General features: G+C 41.3%; 1 pseudogene; it reads left to right on the top strand.

The window, feature by feature from the left end:
- LOC133754733 (F-box/WD repeat-containing protein 12-like) overlaps positions 1-23,456 on the top strand; it is a 177,697-nt pseudogene that overhangs the window by 13,979 nt on the left and 140,262 nt on the right.

Genomic DNA, 23,456 nt, shown 5'->3' with positions numbered 1-23,456 from the left:
TGGGCTCATTCCATATCTTAGCTATTGTGAATTGAGCTGTAATGAACATGGGGGTACAGATAACTCTTTCATATGCTGATTTAATTTCCTTTAGGTAAATTCCCTGGAGTGGGATGGTTGAGTCAAATGGTAGGTATATATTCAGCTATCAGAGGAGAAGGAAAGCAACAATTAACTCCACAAATGCCTAAAAATAAATACAGAAATTCAAGAAATAAGAATAAGGAATATGGCATTAACTGCCCCCCCAAAGGAACATAACAACATTTTAATATTAGAATGTGAAGATAAAGAGATTGATGAAATGCTAGAAATGGAATTCAAAAAATTAATAATAAGAATACTTAAAAGCAATCAGAAACAAATACATGACATGAATAAAAATTTTTCCCATGAGATTGAGATTTTTAAAAGAGAAATCAAAATGAAATAGTAGAAACCAAGAATTCAGTAGATCAAATAAAAAATGTCAAAAGCTTTAACAATAGAACTGGTGAGGCAGAAGAAAGACTTTCTGAGCTAGAAGACAAAAATCTTTGGAAATCTTTCAGACCAAAAAAAAAAAACACAAAACAAACAAACAAAAAAAACAAAACCAAAAAAACAAGGAGAAATTAGAAAACTTAAAAACAGTGTTGGAGATTTATGGGATACTATCAACCCAACATACAGGTCTTAGGACCTCCTGAAGGCGTGGAAAGAGAGAATGTACTAGAAGGCCTATTTAGTGAAATAATTACAGAAAACTTCCCTAATTTAGAGAAAGAAAGGGACGTCCAAGTACAGGAAGCACATAGAACTCCTAACAGACATGACTGAAAAAGATCATCAACACGACACATTGTAGTCAAACTTTCAGTGGTAAAGCATAAAGAAGACTCTAAAATGTGTGGCTGGCACTATGGTGTGGTGGGCTAAGCCTCTGCCTACAGTGCTGGCATCCTAGCGCTGGTTTTGGTCCTGGTTTTGGTCCTCCACTTCTGATCCAGCTCTCTGCTATGGTCTGGGAAAACAGTAGAAGGTGGCGCAAGTGTTTGGACCCCTGCACCGGTGTGGGAAACTCAGAAGAAGCTCCTGGCTCCTGGTTTCAGATTGGCTCAGCTCCAGCCATATCGGCCATTTGGGGAGTGAACCAGCAGATGGAAGACCTTTCCATCCTTTCCTCTCTGTCTGTAAATCTGCCTTTCCCTCTGTGTGTCTGTAACACTACTTCTCAAATAAATAATAACATCTTTAAAATATGCATGTGAGAAACTCCAGATTACTTTCAGAGGATCTCCACCTAGACTCACATCTGGCTTCTCATCAGAAACCCTATAGGTCTGAAGAGAATAGCCATTCTTAAGAGATATAGTCCAAGTATTAAGAGAAGAAAACTGTCAACCCAGAATATTGCATCCTGCCATGTGGATGGCAGGGGCCCAAGTACTTGGGCCATCTTCCTCTGCTTTTCCAGGCATATTAGTGGGGAGTTTGATAAGAAGTGGAACAGCTGGGACTCATACCAGTACTCATATGGGGTACCAGTGTTGCAGGTAGTGGTTTATTCTGCACCACAACACTGGCCCCTGTGTATTGTTTATTCATAACCTGCATTTTGTGAACTTTTCTAAGACTTCTTATATACATAGAATTCAGATTTTTGGCACCAAAATAAACTTATCTGTCAATTATATTTTTCCATGAAATTTTTGAGCCCCTCAGATATACAGTATATTATTATCTATAATCATTCAATTGTGCAGTAGGACACCAGTTCTTTCTCCTGTTACTTAGAGCCAGTTAACCAGGTTGGGTTGTTTCCTGTTGCAGGTGGCCTGTGCTGAAGGTAACCTCTATACTCTTGGTGCTGCCTCAGCTGCAACTGGTCTCCAAGGTGACTGCATTTCCCAACAGCCCCATAAAGCTCATGTACTCTTCTGACTGCAAGTGGGTGTATGTATCCACACAGAATTCACACCCGTACCCAAAGGTCAGTGCTTGCTTAGCTGTCTACCTGTGGATCCTGGCTTCATGGGAGGAGGACAAGGCTGTGAGATGTGGGTTCAAGGCAGCTTGACTCCACAGCCTGGCACGTGCGGCTTGGTTGAGTGCTGCTCACTGCGAGTCACATTCTGCCCCTTGCCTGGGTCTGTTCCTCACAGCAGAGTGCACTCCTGGGACCTGGCTCATGGCCCACAGCCTGAGCTGTTTGGGCAAGGCTCCATTTTGAACAGTTTGGGGCCATAGGGACATCCTGGTGGAAACACTCAGGAACTGCTTGACAGAGCTTCTGTGAGGGTGAGGGTGGGAGTGGGCAGGTCGGGTGTGGAGATGATCCTGGTGACATGTAGAAGGAAGCATTTGTGAGTGGGTGCCTCATCCCCTGTCTACCCGTGACTCAGAGACCTGACCACTTGTAGGCAGAGACACCTAGTCAATGGCAGGAGATGAGGCACCTTTTGAGTGACAGGCCCTGAATGAGCTATTATAGCATGGTAGACAGCAGACTGCTGGCTGTGGTCTGTAAAGGAGGAGGACAGAGAGAGTAAGGACCTGAGCTGAGGGGCTGAGCGGCCAAGGAAGAGCAGCCAGTGCAGAGAGGCCACAGGAAGTCCATCCTGGGGCCAAGAGGAGGGCCTTGGAGAGAGGAAGGACAAATGCAGGAAAACACTGGGGTAACAGCAGAACAGTGACCACACCTATTCAAAAGCAGAAATCTCATACTTGGTTCACCTCTGTACTGACTTCACTGGGGCCAGCCTGGCCTGTGTTTCCAGTGGAACCAGATGTGGGCTGGGATCAACCTCAGAAAACCACTGGTCCAGGCCTGATCTGGAAAGGATGTGCCGGGAGCCTGGGCTGCCCTGCAAGCCCAGTGAGGTGGGTGTGGGCATGAGAGATGGTGTTTCCATATGCTTTGAGTTTGGGAAACCAGTCCCTCAGCAGCCATGTGACCACGCAGGGTGTTCCCCCAGGTATTCTACACACCGTCTCTGCTGTTCCCATCTGAAGATGAGACTCCTGCCTCTACCACCCTCTCCATCCAGCTGAGTTTCCATGCCTGCTGGGCCCCTGATGAGGCATCCAGATTGATTGTTATGCACCGAAATGACAATGGCATGCAGCTGATTATCTCCACCTATGAGCTAAGGGCCAAGAAGTCCAGGGAAGAAGTGGACATTTTGGGTAAGGGCCCCTCTGCTGGCCCCAGCAGGTCTATGTGTCCTACCTTACAGTATAACACTTGCAGCACAGGTTTCTCAGATTCCCTTTGGGGCATTCTCTTTTCCTCACAATGAAATACTCAGATGATGGCATAGTGGCCCCGCAAAGGTGTTGTGATTTTATGCATTGGTCGAGTGGTTGAACTCCTGGTGAGAGTTGGGCAGCCTGCATGGTCCTGGGATTCAGACGCTCTTAGCCTCCCTTCTCCTAGCTGATATTTCTGTTTCCATCCATTCTGACTTCTCTTTTCCTGACTATGTGTAAAAGGCTCTACTCTCAGCACAGAGTGCATACAGAGGTGAATAAAAGCCATAACTATTCCCCAAGGAGCTCTTGGTCCAGTAGGAAAAATAGAACTCCAGCCTTCTTCATTCTGTCCACTTTATTTCCCAAGCCCTATATTGCTCCAAAAGGCCTTCTTTATGGTCTTTAGTATGTTTTCTGTGGTATTATGTCCATTTGTTTTCATATCATTATTTGACCACAAATTTTATTCTGAGCTTCTTGGCAGCTGAGGAAAAAAAGGATAATAGGATGTGTACCATATATCCCTTGTCTGATATGAGAAAACACATGAAATCATCATAAGAGGACTTTTTTTTCCTGGTGAAAACGGCTGCTATTCAATGTAAAAGACATTTGTTCAACAGTAGTTTTTGGCAAATGTCATGTAGGTCTCATGTGGCCATTTCTTATATCACCCAGACATAGATGGAAAAGGGTAGAAGGGAGGGAGCCCCATTTCCTGAATAGTACAGGTTGAGTATCCATGATCCAAAGTGCTTGGGACCAGAAGTGTTTTGGATATTGGATTTATACTGGATTTTTTTTTCTGATTTTAGAACATATGCATATACATAATGAGTTATGTTGGTGTTAGGACCCGAGATTAAACAGAAAATGGATTTGTTTCATATATACTTTGTATTCAAGGCCCAGTAATTGTTTTATATAAGTGCTTTAAATAATTTTATGCATGAAACAAAATTTGTGTATGTTAAAACATCAGAGGTCAGGTGTGATATTTTCTACTTATGGCATCCTTTTGGCCTTCAGAAAGTTCCAGATTTTGGAGCATTTCTGATTTTGGATATTTTCATTTAATCTTTCCTGCTCCTTGTAACTAAGGCATCATCAGTATTTTAGAGCTGATTTGAGCTATCACCTGCTGCCTCTCAAGTTGTGCATTAGGAGGAAGCTGGGATCAGAAGTATAGCCAGGACTCAAGTGGATTATGGATATCTCAAGCAACTTGACCACTGCACCAAATGCCCATCTTCTATACTTGTCCTTTAAGGACAGTTATATGCCTACCATAGGCAGCTATATCCTGTGTTACCAAGACTTGACACAGTCTTGCCCATGTCATTCATTTAGCTCTTGAAACCGGTGGGTTGAGGGCACTGCTCTTCTAGTTCATCATAGCATGTTCTGAAATGCTGAACTCAAGTGTTAAGATGACCAGACTGAGGCACTCCAGAGATGGCACTGAGGGCAGGAGAAGAAGACAAAAGAGAAGTAGTTGTTAGACATCTGTACAACACGGCAAAAAAAATAAGAGCTGTTACATTCAGATGAAGGGAAATGTTAGGTAGGGATTATAGGGTTTTTTGCTGAAAACATGGTGAAGGGATTGAACATCACAAGGAATGTTGAGTTTACAGGCCTGCCTGAGGGACACAGGAGCAGTTCTTAGGGAAAGGGGCTGGTCATGTCCAGCCCCATCTTCCTTGGGAAATGTGTCAGCTCTGCCATTAGGGGAGAGTCATACCTGCGTTGCTGCCTTTATACAAGAATATGTGCAGTGCTAGGAATTCCCTCCTTTGGGGAATGTGGCAATCTTGTAAGGGTTGGGGGTGGAGGTGTCTTAATAGGAACACAGGAAGCTCTGGGACCACCCGTAAATCTTCCTCAAGGTGTCTGCTGAGTCTAGCAGCTGGTTCTGACCAGGACATGGTCTTTGAGGTGCAGTACTCCCTGCCTGGTCAGGAAGTACCTGGAGAGTGTGCCAGGCCCTTGCATCTCTGATTTCTGAAGCTACTTCCCCTAGCAAAACTAATGACCTTAAAGTGAGCACAAAAAGGTAACATTATGAATATAGAAGAGTACATTAATTATCTTGCAATAATTAAGAAAAAAAGGTAAAATTATGAATAATTTTATTCCAATAAATTTTTAATTTGGATGACCTGGATAAACTCCTATAAAATAATCTATAAGAAGGGTAGGAAACCTGAATAATTCTATAACCATTAAAATGAAATTGAACAGAGTTGAGAGTTTCCCCAGATATTAAGAGAAGATGTGTGAGTGGCAAATAAGCACCTGAAAAATGCTCAGTATCATTAGTCACTGGGGAAGTACAAAGTAAAGCCACAATTACTATTACAGCTAATTTTTAATCTTATTTTTAAATGTTTATTTACTTTTATCTACTTGACAGAGAGAGGGTGAAATATCTTCCATCTACTGGTTCACTCCCCAGATGACCACCTCAGCCAGGTCTGTCCCAGGCTTTGAAGCCAGGAGCCAAGAATCTCATCCAGGTGGCAAGAACCCAAGTGCTTGGACCATCATCCATTGCTTTCCCAGGCACATTACCAGGGAGGTGAATCGGAAGCAGGACTCAAACCGGTACTCTGATATGGGATGCCAGTGTCAACAAACATCAGCGTAACCTGCTGTGCTATCGTGCCAGCCCCAGGTAAAAAAAAATAAAGATTCATTTATTTATTTATTTGAAAGGTGGAATTACAGAGAGGGAGAAGCAGAAGCAGAGAGAGAGAGAGAGAGAGGGAGAGAGAGAGAGAGAGAGAAAGAGAGAAGGTCTTCCATGTACTGTGGTTCACTCCCCAAATGGCCATGATGTCCAGGGCTAGGCCAGGCTGAAGCCAGGAGCCAAAGTTTCATCCAGGTCTCCCGTGTAGGTGCAGGGGCCCATGTACTTGGGCCATCTTCCACTGCTTTCCTAGGCACATTAGCAGGGAGCTGGATTGGAAATGGAGGGGCCAGGACTTGAACCGTTAGGATGCTATAGGCAGTGGCTTAACCTGTTAATGCTACAGTGTGGGCCTCAACTCAGGTACAGTTTGAAAGGGAAAACACAATACTGGTAAAGATGTGGAGCAATTATAACTCTTACTTGGCTGATGGGAGTGCAGAACAGTATAACCACTTCAGAAAACTTTGGCCGTTTCTTATAAGTTAAATATACATTTACCATACAAACCAACAATTCCCTTCCTACTCATTTGCACATAAAAATATATGTACAATGCAAAAAAGTCTAGCTTACTTTTTGTGTGTTTGCTGCAGATATTTTAGGCTTCACACCTCTCTTCCCCTTTTGTCACACCTTTGGGTAAGCTGGCATCCTCAATCTCAACATCTAAACTTGGCAAATTTACTTCTACAGAGTGACCACAATATTCACATAAAGGCTTATGCATGAATGTGTATAGGAACTTTATGGATAATAGCCAGATACTTGGAAAAACCCTAAGGTTCATCAACTGGTGAAAGAATAAACAAATTGTGATTTATATGCACAGTACACTACTACTCAGCAATTAATAGAAACATCCCAGTGAATAAAAAAAATCTCCTAAGTTTGTTAAGTGAATGAAACCCCATCATAAGGGCAACACACTGTAAATTCCCATTGAAAGGGCATTCTTTTTTTTTTTTCTTTTAAAGATTTTTTATTTATTTGAACAACAGAGTTACAGAGAGAGGAAGAGAGACAGAGAAGTCTTGTATCTGCTGGTTCACTCTCCAAATGGCTGCAATAGCTGGGACTGGGCCAGAACAAAGCCAGGAGCCAGGAGCTTCTTGAAGATCTCCTTTGGGCCATCTTCAATTGATTTCCCAGGTGCATTAGCAGGGATCTGTATTGGAAGTGGAGCAAAACATAGATAATCTAAAGGCCTTTTGAAATTGAGTCAATAATTAATGTTCCAAAATAGAAAGTCTTGATGGATTCCCTGGTTAATTCTATCAAATATTTAAAGAAAATTATACATATTCTCTACAATCCATTACAGAAGATAGAAGCAGAAAAAAAGACTTCTTGACTCACTCTATGAGGTTAACATTACCCAAGCACAAAACTGGGAATTCATTACTAAAGAAAACTGTAGACCAGCATCTCTCATGAAATAGATGCAGAAATCCTCAGCAAAAGATTGGCAAATGCATACCTTACAAATATGTTCTCCCATTCTAGAGGTTATCTCTTTACTCTGTTGTTTCCTGTGCTGTACAGATTTTTATTTTTATGAAACCTCGTTTATATTTGCTGTTAGTTTTTGTGGTTTTTGGAGTGAGAGCCCCCAAATCCTTTCCCATGCCAATTTTTTCCTTTAGTGACTTCATGGTTTCAAGTCTCACATTTAAGATAGTAATCCACTGTGAGCTGATTTTTGTGTATGTTGATAGATAGGGGTCTGATTTCATTCTTTGGTTTGTGGATATCCAATTTTCCCAGCATTATTTATTGCAGACTGTTGTGGTTTTTTGGTTTTGTTTTTAAAGATTTATTTATTTATTTGAATGACAGAGTTACAGAGAGAGGGGGAGAGAGACACTGAGAGATCTTCCATGCGCTGGTTCACTGCCCAGATGGCCACAACAGCTAGAGATGAGCCAGGCCAAAGCCAGGAGCCAGGAGCTTTATCTGAATCTCCCATGTTGGTAGCGGGGATCCAAACACTTGGTCCATCTTCTGGCTTTCCCAGGCTTCGATCAGGAAGCTGGATTGAAAGTGGAACAGCTGGGACATGAACTGGTACTCTTATGGGATGCTGGTGTTGCGCAATTTGTGGTAGTGTTTTTTTTTTTTTTTCAATTCTATGAAAAATGACATTGGTATTTTGATAAGGATTACCAAATCTGTAAACTCTTTTGGGTAGAACAAACATTTTAATGATTTTGATTCTTCTAATGCATGAATGTGAGATATCTTTCCATTTATTTGTGTTCACTTGAATTTATCTCATATTTTACAGCTTTCATTATATGATGTTTCACCTCTTCAGTCAAATTTACTGAGGTAGTTATTTGTAGCTAGTAGAAATAGGACTATCTCATGTCTTTCAGATGACTCATTACTGGTGTATAACAACTCTACTGACTTTTGTATGTTGACATTGTATCCTGCAGCTTTGCTAATTTGTTCATCAGTTCCAGTATTTTCTTAGTGGAAACTACGAGGCTTCCTATACCTCAGATTGACATCTATAAACAGTAACAACTTGATTTCCTTCTCTCCAAGTTAGATGCCTTTTAATTCTTTCTCTTGCCTAATTGTTGTGGTTATGACTTCCAGTACTGAATAAATGTGGTGAAAGTGGGCATCTTTGTATTGGTCCAGATCTCAGAAAGCCTTTGGCTTTTCTTTGTTACGATGTTGAGATGTTTCTTCTGTACCTGTTTGTTCAGTTTTATCAAATTTTGTCAAATGCCTTTTCTGCAAATATTGAGGTGATCACATGATTTTTGTCCTTCATTCTGTTGATGTGTATCATGTTATTGACTTGTATATATATCTATATATTTTCAACTATTATTTAGTTTTTGAAAGACAGTTACACAGAGAGAGAAAGAGAGAGAGAGAGAGAGAGAGAGAGAGAGAAAGTCTTCCATCCACCAGTTCACTCCCCAAATTACTGCAATGGCCAGAACTGAGTTGATCCGAAGCCAGGAGCCAGGAGCTTCTTCCAGGTCTTCCACACAGGTATAGGGGCCCAAGGACTTGGGCCATCTTCCACTGCTTTTCCAGGACTCAGCAGAGAGCTGGATCAGAAGTGGAGCATCCAGAACTCAAACCGGAGCCCATATGGGATGCCGGTGTTGCAGAGCTTTAACCTGCTGAGCCACAGTGCTGGCCCTGGCTTGTGTATGTTAAACCATCCTTGCATCCCAGTATGAATCCCACTTGATCATGGTGAATAATCTTTTGGTTAGCTAGTATTTTGTTGAAGATTTTTGTACCTTTGTTCATCAAGGATATTGGCCTGTAGTTTTCTATTTTTGTGTCTGGTTTTCATATCAGGGTAGTACTTTAAATATTGGACATGTGAAAATATATTGTTGTTTCTGAATATTCATTTTGTGTGTGTGTGTGTGTGTGTGTTATTTTTGAGTGGACAGTGAGAGAGAGAGACAGAGAGAAAGGTCTTCCTTTGCCGTTGGTTCACCCTCCAGTGGCCGCCGCAGCCCGCGTGCTGTGGCCGGCACACAGCGCTGATCTGAAGGCAAGAGCCAGGTGCTTCTCCTGGTCTCCCATGGGGTGCAGGGCCCAAGGACTTGGGCCATTCTCCACTGCACTCCTGGGCCATAGCAGAGAGCTGGCCTGGAAGAGGGGCAACCGGGACAGAATCCGGCGCCCCGACCAGGACTAGAACCCGGTGTGCCGGCGCTGCAAGGCGGAGGATTAGCCAGTTGAGCCACAGTGCTGGCTAGTGTGTGTGTGTGTTTTAAGATTTATTTATTTATATATTGGAAAAGCAGGGTTATACACAGAGAGAGGTAAAGACAGAGAATCTTCCATCCGCTGGTTCACTCCCCAAATGGGCACAATGGCTGGAGCTGGGCTAATCTGAAGCCAGGAACCAGGAGCTTCTTTTGGGTCTCTCATGTGGGTGGCAGGGGCACATGGACATGTGCCATCTCCCAGGCTCTTTTCCAGGCACTTTAGCAGGGAGCTGGATTTGAAGTGGAGCAGCTGGGACTCTAACCAGTGCACGTATGGTGTCACTGGTGACAACTTTATCCATTGCACCACAACAGTAGCCTCCATGTTTTGTGTTTTTGATGACACTTAAAACAATTAATTTTAGCTCTGAAAGTACTACAACAAAGAATAAAGTTCAGATAGACATGTCATAAAGATTGTTACTCTTCTTTAGATGTATTTGTGTAAAAGTTGTTAGCTGTTCCATTTCATTTGTACATTGCTCTTATTATATTTGGAAATACACTCCATGCCTTGATGTCATTACTTTTTATTAAATTGTTCAGATATTCATATTCATCCTTAGATTGGATGGAGTTTTTTGGTTTATAATATTACATGGACATGGGAAGCACTTTTCTCATATAAACATTGGTATGTGAAATTGCATGAGATGTTTCCAAGGAAAAAGATTAGTAGTGTACATCTTTCCTACTGTTTTCTGAATCATGACCATTCCATTCTCAAAGATTCTGAAGAAGGGAGTGATGGTGATAACACAGTTTCTTTTCTAGCTGAGCTTGAGAAAAAATTAAAAATAAGGGGTGAAAAAGAGATTAATTAGGGAAGATTGTACTTTTTTTCCCTATTGCTGAACAATATTAAAACTACTTGAAGTTATAACATTATCTTTTTAATAGCAGCAGTTATCCTGTCCTTTTAAATGTTGAGCTATGTATCTGAGATTTTCAGTGTCCATGCCATGATAGGAATTACTTTTCTGTACTTTTGCCCAAGCTTTTCCCCATTTTTTACCATGTTGCGTATTTTTCAGGAGCTATTTATATATTCTATTAACCCCTTTGTAACTTTCATGTATTACTAAAATTATAGTATGGAGTATTGATAACCTTCTACATTTTTGATAAAATATTCAATTTTAAGTTCTTTTCCAAAAGGGCTAATTATTCATTGCTTATGATATCTTAAAATTCTATTTCACTTTACTCTTAAAAATCAAGGTGAAATTCGTATCACATGAAACTCATGTTAAATGAACTATTTCATTAGTGTGTAGGTATATCTTTAGGTCACTACCACATTGTTTTGGTTGCTGTAACTTTGTAGTAAGTCCTGATATCCAGAAATATCAGACCTCCAACTTTATTATTTTTGAAATTATTTTAGCTAGTTAAGGTCTTTTAAGACTCTTAATGAATCTTTAAATTTTTGTTTATGAGACACAGATGGATAGACTGAGAAAGACAAAGAGAGATGGAGAGCTCTCCCCCACCCACTGGTTCACTCTCTAAGTGACCATGATGGGTAGGTCTGGGCCAATGCCAAAGCTGGGAGTCAGTGACTCAATCTATGTTTCCCACGTGGATGGAGGGCAGGAGCCCAGTTACTTGACCCATCACTGCTGCATCCTAGAATCTTCATTAGCAGGCAGCTGAAGTCAGGAGCAAGAGGCAGTTCTCTGGCCAGTGCCGCAGCTCACTAGGCTAATCCTCCGCCTGCGGCACCGGCACACCGGGTTCTAGTCCCGGTTGCTCCTCTTCCAGTCCAGCTCTCTGCTGTGACCCGGAAAGGCAATGGAGGATGGCCCAAGTGCTTGGGCCCCTGCACCCGCATGGGAGACCAGGAGAAGCACTTGGTTCCTGGCTTCGGATTGGTGCAGCATGCCGGCCATAGCGGCCATTTTGGGGGTGAACCAACAGAAGAAAGACCTTTATTTCTTTCTGTCTCTCTCTCTCACTATCTAACTCTGCCTGTAAAAAAAAAAAAAAAAAGAGGTGGTTAGCAAACTCAGCTCAGTCACTTCAGTATGGGATGCAGGAGTCTTAACTACTAAGCCAATGTCTGCCCCTCCATGTGAATTTTAGGAATCATTTTTATATTTCTGTAAAAATATTGGGATTTTAATGGAAATTATGTTGAATTTGTAGATTGCTCTGGTGGTATGGATGTCTTAACATTAAATATTCTGATGTATTTATTTCTGTCTTCTTTAATTTCCTTCAGCAATCTTTTGTAGTTTTCATCCTCTGGCTAAGTTTATTTCTTAGTCTTTTATTATCATTGATGCTATTATAAATGGAATTATTTTCCTAATTTCCTTTCCAGTTTGTTCATGGTTGGTGTTGGTCTTACATTCTTCAACTTAGGAGATATTAGGGCTTGAACAGGATTTGGCTTCTCAAACTCATGCAGATGTTTAAACTCCAAAGTTGAATGTTAATGGTTAATGAATTAAGGGTGGAGATTTTATCTAACTATGGCATCTGGAAGCTGAGTCTAGTGGGAGGTCTTTAGGTTATTAGGGGCTAGTGCTCAGAAAGCAATATTTCCATATTAAAAATAGTTTTAAAAATTTATTTAAAGGGCAGATTTAGAAAGGAGGAGGTGGATGAGAGAGAGAAAATATCTTCCATCTGCTGGTTCACTTCCCAAATGGTCACAATATACTGCCAGGGCTAGGCCAGGCCAAAGCCAGGAGCCCAGAGCTTCTTCGTGGTCTCCCACATGGGTACAGGAGCCCAAGCACTTGGGCCATCTTCTGCTGCTTTCCTAGCCTGGGCAGATCTGAAGCCAGGAGCCAGGAGCTTCTTCTGGGTCTCCTAAGTGGGTGCAGAGGCCCAAGCACCTGGGCCATCTTCCACTGCTTTCCCAGGCCACAGCAGAGAGCTGGATCAGAAGAGAAGCACCCAGGACACAAACTGGCACCCATGTGGGATGCTGGTGCTGAGTTGAAGGTCTAGCCTACTAAACTGCAATGCTGGGCACTGGGGCACTCATTTATTAGCTAGCCTTATGACCTGGAAAAAGAACTTACAGAAACTAAGGGAATAATGTCTCAAAAATAGAGACTACTTTTAGGGGTTAGAAACATAGAGTTGCCTAGGATAGAGGTTAGCCCACTGCTGGAGACACTCACTAGGCAGGCAGTGGATGTTGTAAGACCCATAGGCTTAGATAGAAAAAGGAAAGGAGGGTATAGTTTGGATTGAGAGTGGACTACTCCATAATACTCTAGAGCAAGAGATGTTTCCCATATTGAATCAGTGATATGGGGTACCCTGAGATGAAGGGATGTCCTTATCCTTAGGGGCTCCCATGATAGGCAGTGGATCCAGGGAGGCAGACATGGCAGGCTGATGTCATTCTCCTAAACAGTTGGGGGAGATCCTCTGCAAACAACTAGCATGCCTCTGCTCTTGGGATAATCATGCTGTTATGGATGTCATTATTCTAGCCCCTCCCCCAGAGTGATATCCTAATCCTTGGGCTAAACATGGTTAAAGCATTACTTCCAAGAGACTAAAAGAAAGGAAGTTTAAACTCCCACCCATCCCCAGACTCTGAAGGATGAGGTGCCATCCTGCTGAACCAGTGCTTCCTACCCCAAGAATGTGTTGGGGTTACTGCTTCTCATCAGGATGTTTGGACAAGAGGATCTTGGACTGCAGAGGGGGTGGAGGACCTGGTGGAGACTGATGTCCTCTAGAGAAAAGGCAGCACAATGTCCTCATGATAATGATTGAGATAATGCACCCTCTGCTTTCCCGATAACCTCAAAAAAATTGCTGGAAAAGACAAGAGGGAAGGGGCAAGGAGATGTTTTTTCTAGTGTGGAGAGAGAGACACCTTCTCTTTCTTGTTCTAAGGCCCAGACTCTCCTTACAGATCTGGCCCAAGTATCAGATGGAAATCAGGTTCCCTGGCTGTATGGAGTGTCTCTTGTGGAGAACAGCATCCACCTAACCCAGGTTGCCATAATATGCAATGAAAACAGCGTGCCTCTTCGAAGAATCTCATAAAGTTAGTGTGAAAGACGGAAGTAACCCACAGAAGAGGCTTTGGACCCTGGTCCACACAGACTGTGCTAGCATGGATTTTTATGGCTGGTAAGGCTGCCCATCCTACATTGTTACCACCAACCTGCCTCATAACATCCCAGGCAGATTGTCAGTGGAAACATTAGATGAGGCTAAAGATCAGCTGGGGGTGTTGGATTGAGTTGTCATTGTGGCAGAGGGTATATGTCATGATGACTTGGCAAGTCTGGAGGGGACTGAATTTAGGTATTGGGTTCACTTTGCTGTTTCTCAGGGAGGCTCTTAACAAATATAAGTCCTCTTGGGGCCGGCACTGTGGCGCAGTGGGTTCAAGCCTTGGCCTGAGGTGCCAGCATCCCATATGGGCACCGGTTCTAGTCCTGGTTGCTCTTCTACCGATCCAGCTCTCTGCTATGTCCTGGGAAAGCAGTAGAAGATGGTACAAGTGCTTGGGCCCCTGCATCCACGTGGGAGACATGGAAGAAGCTCCTGGCTCTGAGCTTTGGATCGGCACAGCTCCAGCTGTTGCGGCCAATTGGGGAGTGAACCAGTGGATGGAAGACCTCTCTCTCTGTCTTTACCTCTCTCCAAATCAAAATTACCATCACTAGTAAGGCTGCCACTTCCCTTAGGCCAAGCAAACTTCCCCAAACCATATACCTACCTAAGTGTGAATCTGTATAAAGGACAGAGGGATTCCAAGTTGGATGATCTCTGGGAAATAGATGGAGCACTTAACAGTACTTACTAGGGTCAGCATACAGTCTCCATCAGTGGCAGGTACCTCTTTGTATTTCATGGAGAGACCTGGTTGTCGTGGAAGCAGGCTACTTCTGTAAGACAGTTAGCCTTTTACATTAATTGTAGTGTGGGTTCCAAAAAATAAACAGTGGCAGCTGGCTCTGTTGGACGCAGATGCTCAAATCTCCCAGGAAGCACTCATACTTTAAAGGGATACCTCAAGGAGGTAACAAGCTCAGAAGGAACTATGGTTGCACATAGCAACAGTGTGTGTCCTTGAAGGTTTCCTAAGGTTTATACCTTCACAGATTTTTTTGGTTGGTACCTAATGGCACCTACTTGGTTGGGTCTTAGATAAAATGAGAGCTGGAAAATAGAAGGTGAAAACATTTTGGGGTAAAAAGATGTGAGGAAACTCATCACATTGGCCCTCATTCTGCCCATCAGGGTGCACCGCACATTGACTTACATTAGAGAAGACCTGAAAGAGGCACACTCCAAAACCAAAGCTGATGAAGCTAACCAGAGCCAGCAAACTTTTCAGAGGAGGCAGAGCTCCAGAGCTTTGGGATGAGCTACACCACCCCTTTTGCCAGTGGACACAAGAGGAGAGGTCAGAGCATTTGGGCATCATTGGATTACAAAGATGAATTGTTCACCACAGAGTCCATACAGCAGAAAGGCATCCACACAAGGTCAGTAGGGAGCGTTCTACCTGCAGGAACCCTAGACACTGCTCACTGCCTGGGAGGAGAAATTAATGAGAGAGAGCTGACAAGCTGACTTCAAATGACATAATTACAGTTTCTATGGACATGGAGTTCTGACAAGGAACCACCTTCTCTTGTCCACCATATAGAAAAGAGCCAGAGCCTGACTGCTTCCTCCTCGATTCTGATAAGACCCCAACATGGACCATGGACCCTGGAACCCTTTGAACCTGGGTCTGCTCAACCAGCCTAAGCTGAGAATACCCAGTGCCCACATGGGATTCCGGCGCCTCAGGCAGAGGATTAGCCAAGTGAGCCATGACGCTGGCTCCGACAGCTCTTAATATAAGAATTTCTGGCTGTGCTGTGGCTCAATAGGCTAATCCTCCACCTTGCGGCGCCGGCACACTGGGTTCTAGTCCCGATCGGGACGCCGGATTCTGTCCCGGTTGCCCCTCTTCCAGGCCAGCTCTCTGCTATGGCCGGGGAGTGCAGTGGAGGATGGCCCAAGTGCTTGGGCCCTGCACCCCATGGGAGACCAGGAGAAGCACCTGGCTCCTGCCTTCGGATCAGCACGGTGTGCCGGCCGCAGCGTGCCAGCCCTGGCAGTCATTGGAGGGTGAACCAATGGTAAAAGGAAGACCTTTCTCTCTGTCTCTCTCTCACTGTCCACTCTGCCTGTCAAAAAAAAAATAAAAAAATAAAAATAAAGATAAAAGAATTTCTACACCCAACTGCTTGCTGATAGCTATTACAAGATTTGCTTGACCTACCAACACCACTCTTACTAAGAACTTGGGAACTCCACCCAGTGTTGTTACTCTTCTGGGATTTCTTTAAAAAAATCATCCAGTTTAGAAAAGATAGCAACAATAATAAAAAGGCCAGTAGTGAAGCCACTCTGGGGGAAATTTATGATGATCCACACTGTCATACCCAAAGGGACCACCCTTGAGGCTACTGAAATCATACGAACTTTCTGAAATGGCCTGCCCTGGAATAGAGGTGATGTAGCAGATAGGCTCGCAAATAAACAGAACCATGCTACACTGCAACAAACAGAGACAGAAACGGGCCAAATGTATAATACAATTGATGCCTATTTTTAATTTTTAGCTCATTTTCAAACACATTTCAGTGTGATTTGTATATAAAATTCCCCATTTCTCCCCACCCTCTTTCCTTCTCCCTCCCTTTTTTTTTTAGTTTTTGAGGTGACATTTTAAAATTAGATTACAGTAAAAAGGTATAATACTTCAAATAAGAAGTTAAGTAAAAAGACTCAGTGGGAATGTAGACAATGGCTATAAACAATAATTTAATGGAAAAATGTCCATTTCACTTATATACAGTAAATTTTAAAGTAATCACAGGTCATTAAAACTATAGTACTACAACATTCTTACCAATTGATTTGACAAACATATAAAATGAAGTTCTACAAAGCTATATTTGGAGCAATTGGTCCTCCACATATAAAGGGGAACATACCAGTATTTGTCTTTCTGGATCTGGCATATTTTGCTCAACATTATTTCCTCCAGTTGCATCCATTTTGCTACAAATATAGAATTTCATTCTTTTTTATTAGCCATATAATATTCCATTGTGTATATATACCACATTTTCTTTATCCACTCATCTGATGATAGACATCTTTATTGGTTTCAAATTTTGGCTATTGTGAACAGTGTTGCTATGAACATGGTAGTACAGGTATCTAATACAATGCATTCAAGTGTTTTGGGTATATACTCAGTAGTGGGATTGCTGGAACATATGGCAGGTCTATTTCTAGTTTTTTAAGCAATGTCTACACTTTTCTGCAGTAGCTGCACTAATTTACATTCCTACCAATAGTGTATAAGTGTTCCCCTTTGTCCACATCCTCACCAGCATTTGTTACTCTGGATTTTAGCCATTCTGACAGGGTGAAGTGATATCTCATTGTGGTTTTGATTTGCATTTCCCTAATGGCTGGTGATGTTGAGCATTTTTCATATATTTGTTGGCCATTTGTATTTCTCCTCCTCCCCCTCCCCTCCCCTCCCTCCCCCTCCCTTCTTCTTCTTCTTTCTCTCTCTCTCTCTCTCTCTCTTTTTTTTAGCATACCTGCAGCTCCCTCATACCAGCCTACATTCAGAACTTATCTAAAACTTTCCCTTAAATTTTTTTAAATTGAGGCTGGCATTGTGGCATAGCGGGCTTACAATGCTGGCATCCCATATGAGCTCCAGTTCGAGTCCCAGCTGATCCACTTCCAATACAGCTTCTTGCTAATGGCCTGGGAAAGGCAGCAGAGGATGGCCTAGGTACTTGGGACCCTGCTACCCACATGGGAGACCTGAGAGAAACTCTTGAGTCTGGCCAGATCTAGCCCCAGTTGTTGCAGCCATCTGGAGAGGGAACCAGCAAATGGAAGATCCTCTCTCTCTGTCTATCCCTCTTCCTCTGTAATTCTGACTTTCAAACAAACAAATAAATATTTAAAAATTATTAATATAAAGAACAGTTTTTATACATTCCATAGGTATAGTTCCAAGAAGACAACCACAGCTCTCTCACTCCCTTGCTCCCCCCTAATCTCCCTCCCTCCCTCCCTTCTCCATCAATTTTTGCTAGGACATAATTTAATCCATTCTATATTCACAGGCTTATTTCACAACTAATCATAATATTCAACAAGTAAAAGGAAGGAAAGCCACAGTTCCAAGTATAAATAAGGGCTAAAAATGACTATTTCATTCCTATATATTTTTTGGTATTTCGTATTAGCTGCCACATATCAGAGAAAGCATATGATATTTATCTTTTTGAGACTGGCTTATTTCACTAAGCATCATGGTTTCCAGTTACATCTATTTTGTTGCAAAAGACAGGGCCTCATTTTCTTTTATGGCTGAGGAGTATTCCATAGTGTATATATACCACAGTGTCTTTATCCAGTCATCAGTTGATGGACATCTGTGTTGATTCCATATCTTAGCTATTGTGAATTCAACGGCAATAAATATAGGGATACAAAAAAGTTTTTCTTCTTTTGAGAACCGTCTATTGAAGTCCTTTGCACATTTCTCGACTGGATTTGTTATCTTTTTATTGTTTTTAAGTTGCTGATATATATTTGGGATTTTAGTCCTGTGGTTTTCAAATATTTTTTCTCATTCTTTTGCTTGTCTCTTCACTCTATTGATCATTTGTTTTGCTGTGCAAAGGTTTCCAAGTTTGTATAGTCCCATCTTTTTAGTTTTCCTTTATTGTCTGTGCTTTGGGGGTCTTGTCCAAGAAGTCGTCCCCTACACCAATGTCTTAGAGTATTTCCCTTACATTTTCTTCCAGTAACTTCATAGTCTTAGTTCTTAAACTTAGGTCTTTGATCCATCTTGAGTTGATTTTTTTATATGGTGAGAGGTATGAATCTAATTTCATTTTTATACATATACACATCCAATTTTGCCAGCACCATTTGTTGAGGAGATTATCTTTATTCTGCTGCATGGTCTGGGCATTTTGTCAAAAATCAGGTGGCTGTATGTATATAGATAATTTATGGGATCTCTGCTCTCTTCCATTGATATCTATCAGTTTTTATGCCAGTGCCAAGCTGTTTTAATTACCATAGCTTCATAGTATGTTTAAAATTAGGTATTGTGATGCTCTTAGCTTTGTTTTTCTTGCTCAGAATTGCTTCGGCTATTCAGGGTTTGTTGTGATTCCATATGAATTTTAGGACTTTTTTTCTAGCTTTATAAAGAATGCCATTGGTATTTTGATATAAATTGCATTGAATTTGCAGATTGCTTTAGGTAGTATAGAAATTTTAATGTTATTGATTCTTCTGATCCATTAGCAAGGAATGTATTTTTATTTTTTTCTGTCTTTGATTTCCTTCAATTTTTCACAGTTTTCATTATAGAGATCTTTCACTTTTTCAGTAAATTTATTCCTAAGTATTTGATTTGTTTTTTGGCTATTGTGAATGGGATTTCTTCCTAAAATTTTTTTTGGTGATTTCTTTCAATGAGCTCATCATTGGCATACAAAAAAGTTAACTGTTTTTTGTTTATTTTGTATTTTATTCTATTTTTCCCCAGAAACCCTTTATTTAAGGAATACAAACTTCATGCATTTCATAATACAACTTTTGGAATATAGTGAATTGTCCCACTGTACCCACCCTCCCATCCACTGCTCTTCCTTGTCACTCTCCTATTCTCATTCTCATTTTTTACTAAGATTTATTTTCAGTTAACTTTATACAGGTACAATTAACTCTATTCTAAATAAAGAGTTCAACAAATTGTAGGAAAAAAAAGCTATTCATCAATAGTTGAGACAAGGGCTGTTCAAAGTCATTGCATTTCAAAGTGTCAATCTCACTTCTATAGATTACCTTTTAAATACCATATTAGTTATCACAGATCAGGGAGAACATACAGTATATATGCTTCTGGGATTTCCTTATTTCACCAAGTATGATGTTTTCCAGTTTCATCCATTTTGTTACAAATGACAGGATTTCATTTTTTTTTACTGCTGTGTAGTATTCCATGGTGTACATGTCATAATTTCTTTATCCAGTCTTCAACTGACAGGCATTTGGGTTGATTCCATATCTTAACTATTGTGAATTGCACTGCAATAAACATGGGGGTAAAGGACTCTCACATACTGATTTTACTTCCCTTGGGTAAATTCCTAAGAGTGGGATGGCTGGGTCATATGGTAGGTCTATATTCAGATTTCTGAGGTATCTCCATATTGTCTTCCACAGTGGCTGAACCAATTTATATTCCCACCATCAAGGGATTAGGGTACCTTTCCCCTCACATCCTCATCAGCATTTGTTGTTTGTTGATTTCTATATGAAAGCCATTCTAACTGGGGTGAGGTGAATCTCATTGTGGTTTTGATTTGGATTTCCCTGATGGCTAGTGGTCCTGGGCATTTTTCATGTGTCTGTTGGCCATTTGGATTTCCTCTTTTGAAAAATGCCTGCTTAAGTCCTTTCCCCATTTCCTCACTGGGTTGTTTCTTTTGTTGTTGTGGAGTTTCTTGATCTCTTTATATATTCTGGTCATTAATCCTTTATCAGTTGCATAGTTTGCAAAGAATTTCCCCCATTCTCTTGGTTGAGTTTTAACTTTCCTGAGTGTTTCATTTGCAATGCATAAGCTTGTCAATTTGGTATAATACCATTTGTTAATTTTGGCTTTGATTGCCTTTGCATTTGGGGTATTTTCCAAGAAATCTTTGCCTATGCCAGTGTCTTGCAGGGTTTCCCCAATGTTCTCTAATAATTTGATGGTATCAGGTCATAGATTTAGGTCTTTAATGCATTTTGAGTGGATTTTCATGTAATGTGTAAGATAGGGGTCTTGCTTCATACTTCTGCAAGTGGATATCAAGTTTTCCCAGTAACATTTGTTGAAAAGACTGTCCTAGCTCCAGGGATTGATTTTAGCTCCTTTGTGAAAGATAAGTTGTTTGTAGATCTGTGCGTTGATTTCTGGCATTTCTATTCTATTCCATTGGTCTATCCATCTGTTTTTGTACCAGTACCAGGCTCTTTTGATTATAATTCCCCTGTAGTATGTCTTTTTTTTTAAAAAAAGATTTATTTATTTGAAAGTCACAGTTACACAGAGATAGATGGGGAGAGAGAGATGGAGAGAGAGAGAGAGAGAGAGGTCTTCCATCCACTGGTTTACTCCCCAGTTGGCCGCAACAGCCAGAGCTATGCTGATCTGAAGCCAGGAGCCAGGAGCTTCCTCTGTGTCTTGCCATGCAGTTGCAGAGGCTCAAGGACTTGGGCATCTTCCACTGCTTTCCCAGGCCATAGCAGAGAGCTGGATTGGAATTGGAGCAGCTGGAACTCAAACAAGCGCCCATATGGGATGCCGGCACTGCAGGCAACAGTTTTACCCACTACACCACAGCACTGGCCCCATGTAGTATGTCTTAAAATCTGGTGTTTTGATGCTTCTGGCTATGCTTTTGTTGTATAAGATTGCTTTAGCTATTCAGGGTCTCCTGTGCTTCCATATGAATTTTGGTATCATTTTTTTGTATCTGAAAAGAATGTCCTTGGTATTTTGATTGGTATCACATTGAATCTGTAGATTGCTTTTGGTAGTGTGGATATTTTGATGATACTGATTCTTCTAATCCATGAACATGAAAGATTTTTCTATTTTTTGTGTCTTCTATTTCTTTCTTTAATGTTTTGTAATTCTCATTGTAGAGATCTTTGATATCCTTGGTTAAATTTATCCTCAGGTATTTGATTTTTTTTTTGTAGCTATTGTGAATGAGATAGATCTTAGAAGTTATTTCTCAGCCGTGGATTTTCTGTGTATATGAAGGCTGTTGATTTTTGTGTGTTGATTATATATCTTGCAAATTTACCAAACTCTTTTAAGAGTTCCAATAGTCTCTTGGTGGAGTTTTTTGGATCCTCTGTATATAGAATCATGTCATCTGCAGATGGGGATAGTTTGACTTCTGTGATGTCTCTTGTTACATTTCCTTTTTCATCTTGAATTTTATTGATTTGGGTCTTCTCTCTTTTTTGGTGTGTTGGGCCAATGGTATGTCAATTTTGCTTTATGTTTTAAAAATCCAGCCTTTTGTTTTGCTAATCTTTTGTATTTTTTGTTTCGATTTTGTTGATTTCTTTTCTAATTTTAATTATTTCTTTTATCTTACTAGGTTTGGATTTGGTTTGCTGTTGTTTTAACTAGGTACTTGAAATGCTTTGGTAGCTCATTTATTTGGTGCCTTTCCAATTTCTCAATGGAGGCACAGATTGCTATAAACTTCCATCTTAACACTGCTTTTGCTGTATCCCATAAGTTTTGATATATTGTGTTATTGTCTTCATTCATTTCTAGATTTTTTTTTGATTCCTTCAATGATCCACTGTTCATTCAGGAGCATATTGTTCAGTACCATGTGTTTGCATATGTTCTAGAGATTCTTGAGTTGCTGATTTCCAGTTTCATTGCATTGTGGTCCAAGAAGATACATGGTATGGTTTTGATTTTTTGAATTTTCTGAGACTTGCTTTATGTCCTAGCCTGTGGTCTATCCTAGAGAAAGTTCCATGCACTGGTGAAAAGAATGTATGTTTGCTTTCTGCATCTGTAGGATGAAAAGTTTTGTAGATGTCCATTAGGTCTATTTGGTCTATAGTGTTGATTAACTCTGATGTTTCCTTGCTGATTTTCTGTCTGGTTGATCTGTCCATTGCTGAAAGTGGAGTATTGAAGCCCCCCATTACTATTTTATTGGAGTCTATGTCTTCCTTTAGAGCCATTAACATTTCTTTCAAATAGCCAAGTGACCGTAATTTGGTGCATATGTATTTACAATAGTCACATCTTCCTGTTGATTGATCCCTTAATCATTACATAGTGCCCTTCTTCATCTCTTTTAACAGTTTTTGTGTTAAAGTCTGTTTTGTCTCATATCAGGATGGCTATACCTGGCCTTTTTTTGCTTTCCATTAGCATAGAATGTCTTTCTCCAATCTTTCACTGTCAGTTTGTGTGCATCTTTGTTGGTGTGTTTCTTGTAGGAAGCAAATAAATAGGTTTTGTTTTTTTAATCCATTCAGCCAGATTGTGTCTTTTTTTTTAAATTTTTTTTTGACAGGCAGAGTGGATAGTGAGAGAGAGAGAGAGAAAGGTCTTTTTGCTGTTGGTTCACCCTCTAATGGCCACCGCGGTAGGTGCGCTGCTGCCGGCGCACCACGCTGATCCGATGGCAGGAGCCAGGTGCTTCTCCTGGTCTCCCATGGGGTGCAGAGCCCAAGCACTTGGGCCATCATCCAATGCACTCCCTGGCCACAGCAGAGAGCTGGCCTGGAAGAGGGGCAACTGGGACAGATCAGTGCCCTGACTGGGACTAGAACCCGGTGTGCCGGCACCACAAGGTGGAGGATTAGCCTATTGAGCCGTGGTGCCGGCCCAGATTGTGTCTTTTTAACTGGAGAGTTGACACCATTTACATTTACATTCAAGGTTACTATTGGTAAGTAATGACTTAACTCCGCCATTTTTCTATAAATATTCCTATTGCATACTGTGGATTTCCTTTGTACTTTCACCTATTCTCCTCAGAGACCAATGCCTGGGCGCTAGCCCCAGTGTGCATAATTTATATCTGCACTGCCATAAGAACCACACAAAAGATCTGTGAAGTCCTCACTGTGAACACAGATCCTGCAGCAATGACTTCACCAGGGATCCAGGGAGCTCTGAATATGTGGAGCTGTCTGTAGTG

Source organism: Lepus europaeus, unplaced genomic scaffold (assembly GCF_033115175.1).
Source record: "Lepus europaeus isolate LE1 unplaced genomic scaffold, mLepTim1.pri SCAFFOLD_29, whole genome shotgun sequence".
NCBI lineage: Eukaryota > Metazoa > Chordata > Mammalia > Lagomorpha > Leporidae > Lepus > Lepus europaeus.
Note: the sequence above shows the minus strand (reverse complement) of the source record. Positions and strands in the feature narration are given on the sequence as shown.